This window comes from Triticum aestivum, chromosome 6D, assembly GCF_018294505.1.
Source record: "Triticum aestivum cultivar Chinese Spring chromosome 6D, IWGSC CS RefSeq v2.1, whole genome shotgun sequence".
Taxonomy (NCBI): Eukaryota; Viridiplantae; Streptophyta; class Magnoliopsida; order Poales; family Poaceae; genus Triticum; species Triticum aestivum.
The window spans coordinates 135,153,415-135,163,521 of record NC_057811.1 but is presented as its reverse complement, the minus strand read 5'-3'; positions in this window follow the sequence as shown (position 1 = coordinate 135,163,521).

The window sequence follows — 10,107 nt, the reverse complement described above, 5'->3', positions numbered from 1 at the left end:
TGAATTAACAACTCAGCTGCTAATACCTTCAAATATTCTTTGGCTCCCCTTGTGTTGAATCTATAAATTTAGGTTGAATACTCTACCCTCGAAAACTGTTGCGATCCCCTATACTTGTGGGTTATCAGGACCTTTTTCTGGCACCGTTGCCGAGAGCATAGCTATATTTGTTGAGTCACTTGGGATTATTATCATATTATCACTATGAAGAATCTGAAGGATCCAAAGACTAAGATATTTCCCTCAAAGACGCGGGGAGGTAAGGAACTGCCATCCAGTTCTGCTTTAGATTCACCTTCTGTTCCGGTTCAGTATTAAAAGGAGGCCTTAATATCCCTTAGTTTCCAATATGGACCACGCTGCCACGGGATGGTAGGACAAAAGATGTCATGCAAGTTCTTTTAATAAAGCACGTATGACTATTTACGGAATACATGCCTACATGATATCGATGAACTAGAGCTGGTGCCGTATCGCCCTAGGTTATAACTGTCCATGATGAATATCATCCAACAAGTCACCGATCCAATGCCTACGAATTTATCTTATATTGTTCTTGCTAAGTTACTACTGCTGTTGTTACTGTTGCACTTGCTACAAAACTACTGCCATCACTGTTACTGTTACCGTTCCTGCTGTCACTACTATCAAAACTATCAAACTACTTTGCTACTGATCACTTTGCTGCAGATAATTAATCTCCAGGTGTGGTTGAATTGACAACTCAGCTGCTAATACCTTCAAATATTCTTTGGCTCCCCTTGTGTCGAATCTATAAATTTGGGTTGAATACTCTACCCTCAAAAACTGTTGCGGTCCCCTATACTTGTGGGTTATCAACCCGCGATTCCAACAAGGAACTCCCACTAGGGGTTATGCTGTGGGATGTCATACTGAATTATTTGTCATGGGAGACGTAGGAGATCTCCTGAAGGACGCTTCTGCCATTGCACAGAAGGACTCTTATCCTTGGTGTACATGATCTTCTCGGATCCAGGAGACTTCAGAGCTATAGGGGTGACGAAGCCAGCGTTCAGGCCAACTGAACTGATGCTTCCGTTTCGCTACATCTGCTACACATTGCTCTGCGACTTGGTGTTGCTGTGGTGATGTGTATCATTGCTCGATACAGGCCTGCCTCGAGTCCGGTTGGCATCTGCGTCTGTTATTCCCCGCTTAGATGCACCGGGCCGCCTAGCGTAAACCTGATCAGAGAAAGTGAGACCATAACGATTATGAACAATACAATTGGAAACATCGACAAACAGAATTTTACTCCACCCTATTTGTGGACGAGCCAACTATGACCATGCACTGGATGACCCATGGTACAAATTATGAGGCGACGTATGACCAGTTCGTGAAAGTTCTTGGCCTGGCGATGCTGGACGATGAAAAGGAACAGTTGAAGAAAAGGATTCACGAAGCTTGGGAGCCCCTAAAGTCCGACGAGCTGCTGCCGTTCTATGTTGAGGGGGCGGCAACCCATAAAGAATTTAAGGCCGGTAATGTGAAGTTCATGCACCCTAGGCTTGTGGCTCTCTCTCTCGTGTGCTGTGGCACATAATCATCCCGAAGCAGGGTGACAAAGGGAGTGTCCGCAAATGGGTTGCCAACCTGTTGATGCAGTTCCACAACAAGGAGGACTTCCAGGTGATGCACTTCATTTTCATTGAGATGAAGATGGCAAGCACGGATAAATGCCGTAGCCTTCCTTTCACATCATACATCTAGGCTATGCTCGATGAAGTCTGTTCACCTGTCATGAAGATTTTTTGTAGAACCAAGAGCGAGCAGTACCAGCCCGAATTAGTGTAGAGAACTGAAGATGCGGTGGCCGACAATGATGAGATCAGACATACCGATGGCATTCCTGTGGCAAACATGCCATGTGAGCCTATTACGTGCCGATCATCGAACAAGACCATGCTCGTGCTGAATATGGACTCCCTGAGGAAGCTGGAGTCTCTCACTGAGGCCCTAGACATGCTACAATCGGAGAACCGGGAGCTGAAGCAAACCGTGGGTCGGCTGGAGGAGGCGATTATCTCTCTTAGTCGGTGAAATCCGTGCGTTTGAGGCAGACCCATCCTTTTGAGTTACTGGCGCGAATTCGTGTGTTTTGGCAATGGTTCATCGAATTTGTACGTCGCCTGAAGTGTATGGACATCCATAGACTCTATGAAAGCAAGTTATATGTTGTTCGTTCTGTACTTGTAATCTTCAGAGTCTGCATCAGGAAGTTAACTCACAAAGAACCATATTGACATATTGAAGCATTAGTACATATGGCGCTAAAACACATCCCCCTTGCCAACCCAACGAGCTTTTCACACACATTAGAACATAAGAGCGTCTGAACGAAAAGTACAACCATTGCATAAAATTGCTAAAGCAACGACGGTAGCCTCTGCTTCACCCCCTGCTGCTCACGCTAGTCCGACGCGTTACGCAGAGACGACAGCAGCCACAGTGGGTGGTCACATCTTTCCGGCGATGATCCATTGTTGAGGAAGAAGCCCAATGTCGGACTACCGTCAAGGCTGTACCGACAGATTTCAGGGTGTTGAACATTTCAGTAGGAATTTCTCCGTCTAGTTGTGAAAACGCATCCTCGCTTAATGAACGAAAGCCCGTTGCCGTCTTGATCAGAAGGTGCTATGTCCATCATCAAGGGGTAGCTTTGTCCTACAAAGAGAGAGCATAAACCGAGGCCGACGATCTGCTACCACTATGCACCTTCAAAATGGCCACCCAGTCCGTCAAACTGGAACACCTGGCAACTGCGGGTTGGGTAAGGACTCATGATTCGATCTTCGTGGAGCACGCCCTGCTCCTGCCCTGTCACACTGCCGCCCGAGTAGACAACGTACATGATGTTTGGGTGATCACTTGAGTCTGGCACCAGGTTCCAGTGTTTCGGCCGCCGTTCGTCGTGCATTAGTGGTGCCTATAGGAACATTGGTGGAAACCACATTCCTGTTATTTTAACCACACGAGATTACCATTCGTAGTCTTGCCAGCAACATAAGTGAAAGAAACATACTTAGGTGCACGTACCGTATGTTGAAGGATCCCACACAAAGCAAGTGTCGGCTGTTGTGACCACGCAAATTCGGCCAGCGACGTACACCGCATCCTCATAGTAGTGTGGTGCCAAAGCAACCGGAGACATTATTTGCCAAGGTTGTGCAGCATAATTGAAACCTATGTTCATGGTGATTGCTTTGTCGAAGACCTCAACGACGATGTAATCCGTGTACCCAAATCTTCTTGTTGGCGGATGGGCGATGGAAACCTTGCGTAGTTCGACCCTAACATGGTTATAGTCGAAATCCATCGACCCGAAAATGTGCACGGGGATGAATCCTTGTGTAGAAAGGGGTGGAAGCTATACGTTGTGACCTGTGTACACATTGTGCAGGACAATGTCGCCTCCTCGATCGATGATGGCCAGCCAGTCGCCGTTCGCTGCAAAATAGTACTACATCGTAAGCAGTGGAAACATGTCAATGAGAAGATGGTCTGGGAGAAGATGATTGGTTGGTGTGGGCGCAAACCTGGGGGAAACAAGCCTTGTCAGGAGGAGGTTCGTACAAGATCCTCGTCATCATGACCGGCGAGTCCATCAGCGTCAGAATACAGCTATGTCCAGACATCGGAGGGCCCGCCTCCCAGCTGACATAGTCTTCGAGGATGGCGGGCATGTCCAACATGTTTTCCACCGGCGGATCAACTCGAGCCACGGTGAGGCGAAGGCTGTTGTGGCTACCAGCCAGTCGAATGTGCTGCAGAATGTCGAGCCGCTCCATCATAACCCCGAGTGTGTCGTCCTGCATCGCCGGCAAGCCTTCTACGGGTTCAGCGTGGGGTTCCAGCGCAGCCATGGCTTTGGCTTTGAGAGAGGCCGGGAGTGGAAAGGATCACAGAGCGGTTCTAGTGTGGCATTGTGATTGTGAGGAAGTGCGGGTGGAGAAGATGGAGTGGTGGTGGCAACTGCCGTGCGGCGGTTCGACTGGATGGATCGCCTCGAATGTGAGCGGTTGCTAAAGCTTGTGAATGGCTTGCCCATGGCGCGTAGGTACAGCCTGGTAAATAAATTCCTACGCGCACGCGGTGCCAAATGGATATACGTGTCAAACGGCAGAGCGCGTACGTAAAAGGCGTGTCACTTGAGGTGTACAAAAGGTCAGCATCTTTGTGCCGGTTATAGCGCCTAGTCTATGAACATATTTAATTTTGCTGCGACTGCATGGGGTAGCGTGTTGTCAAGCAGCAAGTAAAGTTAGATGGTCTGACCGCTATTTAGCGCCTAAGCAGTGCGCGCGACAAGACTTGTATGATGGGACTACGCTTGGCCGCGTGTTGTCAAGCGCAACCATAAAGGCAGATGATCTTACTGGTCATGCAGCGCCTCAACATTACGTGCCTCCAATAAGAGTACCATGTTGACTGCGCTTGGGCAGCGTGTTGTCAAGTAGTAGACGCCAGAAAGTCATTTGGTCAGACGGGTCTTGAAGCGCCTAGGCAGTGCACGCGGCACATTAGGTAAGATTGTCTGTGTCATACTTGGTCGCGCCTGGTGTATTGGCGTGTTCAAGCTCGCTCTGTGAGTCCAACATGTGCACTGCAAGATTGTTACGATGGATCAACGTGTTGTGAAGGTGCTCAAGTTTTGTTGTGCACGGAAGAAAGCTATTAATAATCACATAAGCAAGCATGACGACATAGGGTACTAAACCACACCCACAGAACGGGCAATGCCAACCAGTTGTTCGTACATAAGTAACCGAAAAGAACTATGACGACTAGTACAATCATTACATAGGAGGTAAATAATGTCATGACAAATTGTCCATGTGAGTTACGATAGCCTACTTCACTCCCCCTATGGCTGATGCCAGTCGGCCATGTTACACAGAGACGGCACCAGCCATACTGGATGGTCAAATCTTTCCGGCGACGATCCGTACTTGAGGAAGATGCCAACGTCGGAGTACCGTCAAGGCTGTACCGGCAGATGTCAGGGAGGGGACCATTCCAGCAGGTAGTGCGGCGTCTAGCTGTGAAAACACATCCTCGCTTAAGGAAAGGTAGGCCATTGCTGTCTTCATCAGAAGGTGGTATGTCCATCTTCATGGGGTAGCTTTGTCCAACAAAGAGAGAGCCTGAACCGAGGTCGACGATCTAGTGCCACTGCGCACCTTCGAAATGGCCAGCCAGTCCGTCGAAGCGGAACACCTGGCAACTGAGTGATGGTATGGACGCACAATTCAATCTTCATGGTCGACGCCCTACTCCTGCCCTGCCACCATGCCGCCAAAGCGCACAACATACATGCGGTTTGGGTGATCAATCGTGTCATGTAGCGGCCCGTCGAGCATGGGCGGTGCCTGTAGGCGCCTAGGTGGAGCCAGTGTTCCTGGTGTGTACACATAAATAGATTACAAGGCCAATCATGCAACACAAATGAGAGAGATAGTTGTGTCAAATGATCTGGCTTTCATGTACGTACCGTAGTTTGAATGATCCCACACAAAGCAAGTTCTGCCTGTGGTAACCACGCAGATTCGGCCGGCGACGTACACCGCATCCTCATAGTAGTGCAGTGCCAAAGCAGCCAGAGACATTATTTGCCACCTGTCTGCAGCATGGTTGAACATGGCGATTGCTTTGTCGAAGATCGCTATGACAATTTAATCGGTGTACCCGAATCTTCTGGTTGGTGGATCGGCGATTGCAACCTTGAGCAGCTCCACCCTGAAATGGTTGTACCCGAATTCGAGCCTCCTAGAAATCTGCACTGGGTCGAATCCTTGTGCAGACAGTGCTGGCAGGTTTATGTTGTGACCACTGTACACATTGTGGAGGTGAATGTCGCCTCCCAGATCGATAAAGGCAAGCCAATCGCCGTTCGGTCCCAAAAAGTACTACATTGTACAAAGTGGAAACGTATGAACGAACTAGTTGGTTGCCGATGCATCCTAAATTACAACTGTGTGGGATCTGGGAGAAGATGATTTGTGGTTGGTCGCAAACCTGGGAGACACAAGACTTCTAGGAGGAGGTTCGTACAAGAGCCTCTTCGTCATGCGCGGTGAGTCCGTCGGGGTCAATAGACGCCCGCGTCCAGGGCCGACCTCCCAGTGAACATCTTCTTCGAGGACGGCGGGCATGTCCTGCACGCTGTCCACCTCCCGATCAACTCGACGCACAACCTTTTCAAGGCTGCAGTGGCTTCCAGCAACTCGAATGTGCTCCAGCACATGGGAGCGCGCCATCGTAACCATGAGGGTGTCGTCCTGCAGTGCCGGCAAGCCTTGCAGGGGTTCACCGTGGGGCTCCGGCCTAGCCATGGGAGTGTAAGGGATTCTTGGAGGGAGAGACAGACATCGGTAGTGGAAGGGATCGCTGTGTGGTTCTGTTAGGGAGAGGAGATGTAGTGGTGTTGGCAACTGCCCTGCGCCGGTTCAACTGACAGGATCAATCGTGCGCAATTAGAGCGGTTGCTGAACGGCACGTACCGCGCCTAGGGACTAAGCGTGAAATGACATTTACCGCACCTAGGTGTTTCCATGACTACCCAGGGACTAAGCGTGGAACGACACTTACCGCGCCAAGGCAGTATGCATTTTAATTGAGTTGTGCGAAACTCTGGGCTGGATCTTTTGACGATTGTAGGCAGTGCACCACTATGACTGGTACGATGGGACTGTATGGTGCCATCTTGTTCTCAAGCATGCGTGCTCGCCTAGGAAAAATAGTGGTGTCTGGCTTTTCATGGAGCGCCTAGGCAGATACCGTGGCGTCCTGTGACAAGACCTGTCATGGTGTGCACAACACGCTACTTTGACATCACCTATCTAGTGGCCTACGGAGACCGGTCCAACCATAAACACGCCAATTGATCAGAGCACTGCATACCTTGCGATCTCTGTAACGCAGGCCTGATTTACCGTAACTATGGCAAGTAACACGCCAAGTGATTTAGTGTTTTCGTTCAGATACCTATTTTCTTTGGAAGTACATAAACATGCCAATTGACCATAGTAGTGCAGAGACGCCACTCCAGCACAACACGACTGCACGCGTGCCTTCACTTAGCATACGTGGTGTTCACCATGCTTGAAACTATTAATGCATCTCAGTAAAATACGGTTCACACGACATCTCGAAATACATGGTTGACATAACTTATGACTATAATTACATGCTTCAGGAAAGTTCAGATTGACCGTTATGTTGGGACGGACTACCTATTGCCACTCATCTCTGTTACACATAGATGGCACTAACCAGACTGGTTTGCCATGCCGTTCTTCTTCACATCTCTTCAGGCACACGCCCAGCGTAGGAGGACCATCAAGGCTGTACAGGCACAAGTCTGGTAGACGACCTATCTCTGTGCTGGTGCGGCTACGAGCTGTGAAAAACACACCTTCATTTCAGGAAAGGAAGGCCATTTTGATCATGGTCCGAATGGGGCATCTCTAGCATCAATGGATAGCTATGTCCAATGAATATAGATCTCACACCCAAGTGCCAAAAGTTGTGCCGACGTGCACCTTCGAGATCTCCATCCAATCCTTCGACGTGGAGCAGCTGGCAAATAAGCCCTGAGTACGAACGGAGGGTTCAATCTTGATGTTGAAACTCTTCCTCCCCTCCTGTCACGTAGCCGCCCGTAATCACAAGAAACATACTGTTCGGGAGCTCGTCGTCATTAGGCATGAGGTTCCAAAACAACGTCTCGGGTATAGGGCTGATGTTCAAAATTGGAGGCTGAATGCACCTTGGTTGTGCCCGTGTGCCTAAATTTGATGCCAGATTAGTACAAGCACTTACAGAGTAGTACATGAAAAAGCATTGAAACAGATAAAGCCTATGCACTACCTGATTATCTAGCCTAGTCGTTGTCGGAGATGTCGACTATCTCCGTGCCCGGAGGCGGGTACATGGGCGGCAGACATAGCTCCCCCGCCGGCCGGTCGTCCTCTAGCTGCGGCTCGTGCGGCAGCTGCGCCTCCACCGGTTGCTGCGCGACAACCTGCGCATCCTCCGCCTACTGCGCGGTGGCCTGCGCATCCAGCTCCGCGGAGGCATGCTGGATTAACCGCCGGTTTGCCTCATCAAGGATGGACTCCAGGATGGCTTGCTGCTCAGCCATCTGATCCGCTTGGGCGACAGCGGACTCCGCCTCCGACTGCTCCATGTCAAAGCCTCCGGCCGGCGGCACGTCCTCGTCCTCCAGCTCATACGCAAAGTCCATCGGATATGGCTCCTCCTCCACATCCGGCAGCATCTCCTCGTTGTTCGCATGCTCCTCCTCATCCTGTAGCTCCTCCTCCTCCGCGCGCTCCTGCTCCTCAACCTCACCTTGTAGCTGTTGGGGAATGTAGTATTTCAAAAAAATTCCTACGATCACGCAAGATCTATCTAGGAGAAGCATAGCAACGAGCGGGGAGAGTGTGTCCATGTACCCTCGTAGACCAAAAGCGGAAGCATTAAGTAACGTGGTTGATGTAGTCGAACGTCTTCGCGATCCAACCGATGAAGTACCGAGCGCACGACACCTCCGATCTGCACACGTATAACTCGGTGACGTCCCTCAAACTCTAGATCCAGCTGAGGCCGAGGGAGCGTTTCGTCAGCACGACGGCGTGGTGATAGTGATGATGAAGTTACCGACGCAGGGCTTCGCCTAAGCACTACGACAATATGATCGAGGTGGAAATCTGTGGAGGGGGGCACTGCACACGGCTAAGAAATCAACTTGTGTGTCTATGGGGTGCCCCCCTCCCGTATATAAAGGAGTGGAGGAGGGGGCCGGCCGGCCTCATGGGGCGCGCCCCAAGGGGGGGAATCCTACTCCTACTAGGAATAGTTTCCCCCCTTTCCTAGTCCAACTAGGAGGGGAAGGAAGGGGAAGAGGGAGAGAAGGAAAGGGGGCCCGACCCCCCTCCCCAATTTGGATTGGGCTTGGGGGGGGGGGCGCATCCACCTGGCCACCTCCTCCTCTCTTCCACTAAGGCCCATGAAGGCCCATTAACCCCCCTGGGGGTTTCGGTAACCCCCCGGTACTCCGGAAAATGCCCGAACTTATCCGAAACCTTTTCGGTGTCCAAACATAACCTTCCAATATATGAATCTTCATGTCTCGACCATTTCGAGACTCCTCGTGATGTCTGTGACCATATCCAGGACTTCGAACTACCTTCGGTACATCAAAACACATAAACTCATAATACCGATCGTCATCGGACGTTAAGCGTGCGGACCCTACGGGTTCGAGAACTATGTAGACATGAGCGAGACTCATTTCCGGTCAATAACCAATAGCGGAACCTGGATGCTCATATTGACTCCCACATATTCTACGAAGATCTTTATCGGTCAAACCACATAACAATATACGTTGTTCCCTTTGTCATCAATATGTTACTTGCCCGTGATTCGATCGTCGGTATCACTATACCTAGTTCAATCTCGTTACCGGCAAGTCTCTTTACTCGTTCCGTAATGCATCATCCCGCAATTAACTCATTAGTCACATTGCTTAAAAGGCTTATAATGTTGTTCATTACCGAGAGGGCCCATAGATACCTCTCCGACAATCGGAGTGACAAATCCTAATCCCGATCTATGCCAACTCAACAAACACCATCGGAGACACCTGTAGAGCATCTTTATAATCACCCAGTTAAGTTGTGACGTTTGATAGCACACTAAGTGTTCCTTCGGTATTCGGGAGTTGCATAATCTCATAGTCATAGGAACATGTATAAGTCATGAAGAAAGCAATAGCAACAAACTAAACGATCATCGTGCTAAGCTAACGGATGGGTCTTGTTAATCACATCATTCTCTAATGATGTGATCCGTTCATCAAATGACAACTCATGTCTATGGCTAGGAAACTTAACCATCTTTGATTAATGAGCTAGTCAAGTAGAGGCATACTAGTGACACTCTGTTTGTCTATGTATTCACACATGTACTTAGTTTCCGGTTAATACAATTATAGCATGAATAATAAACATTTATCACGTTATAAGGAAATATAAATAACAACTTTATTATTGCCTCTAGGGCATAATTCCTTCATTC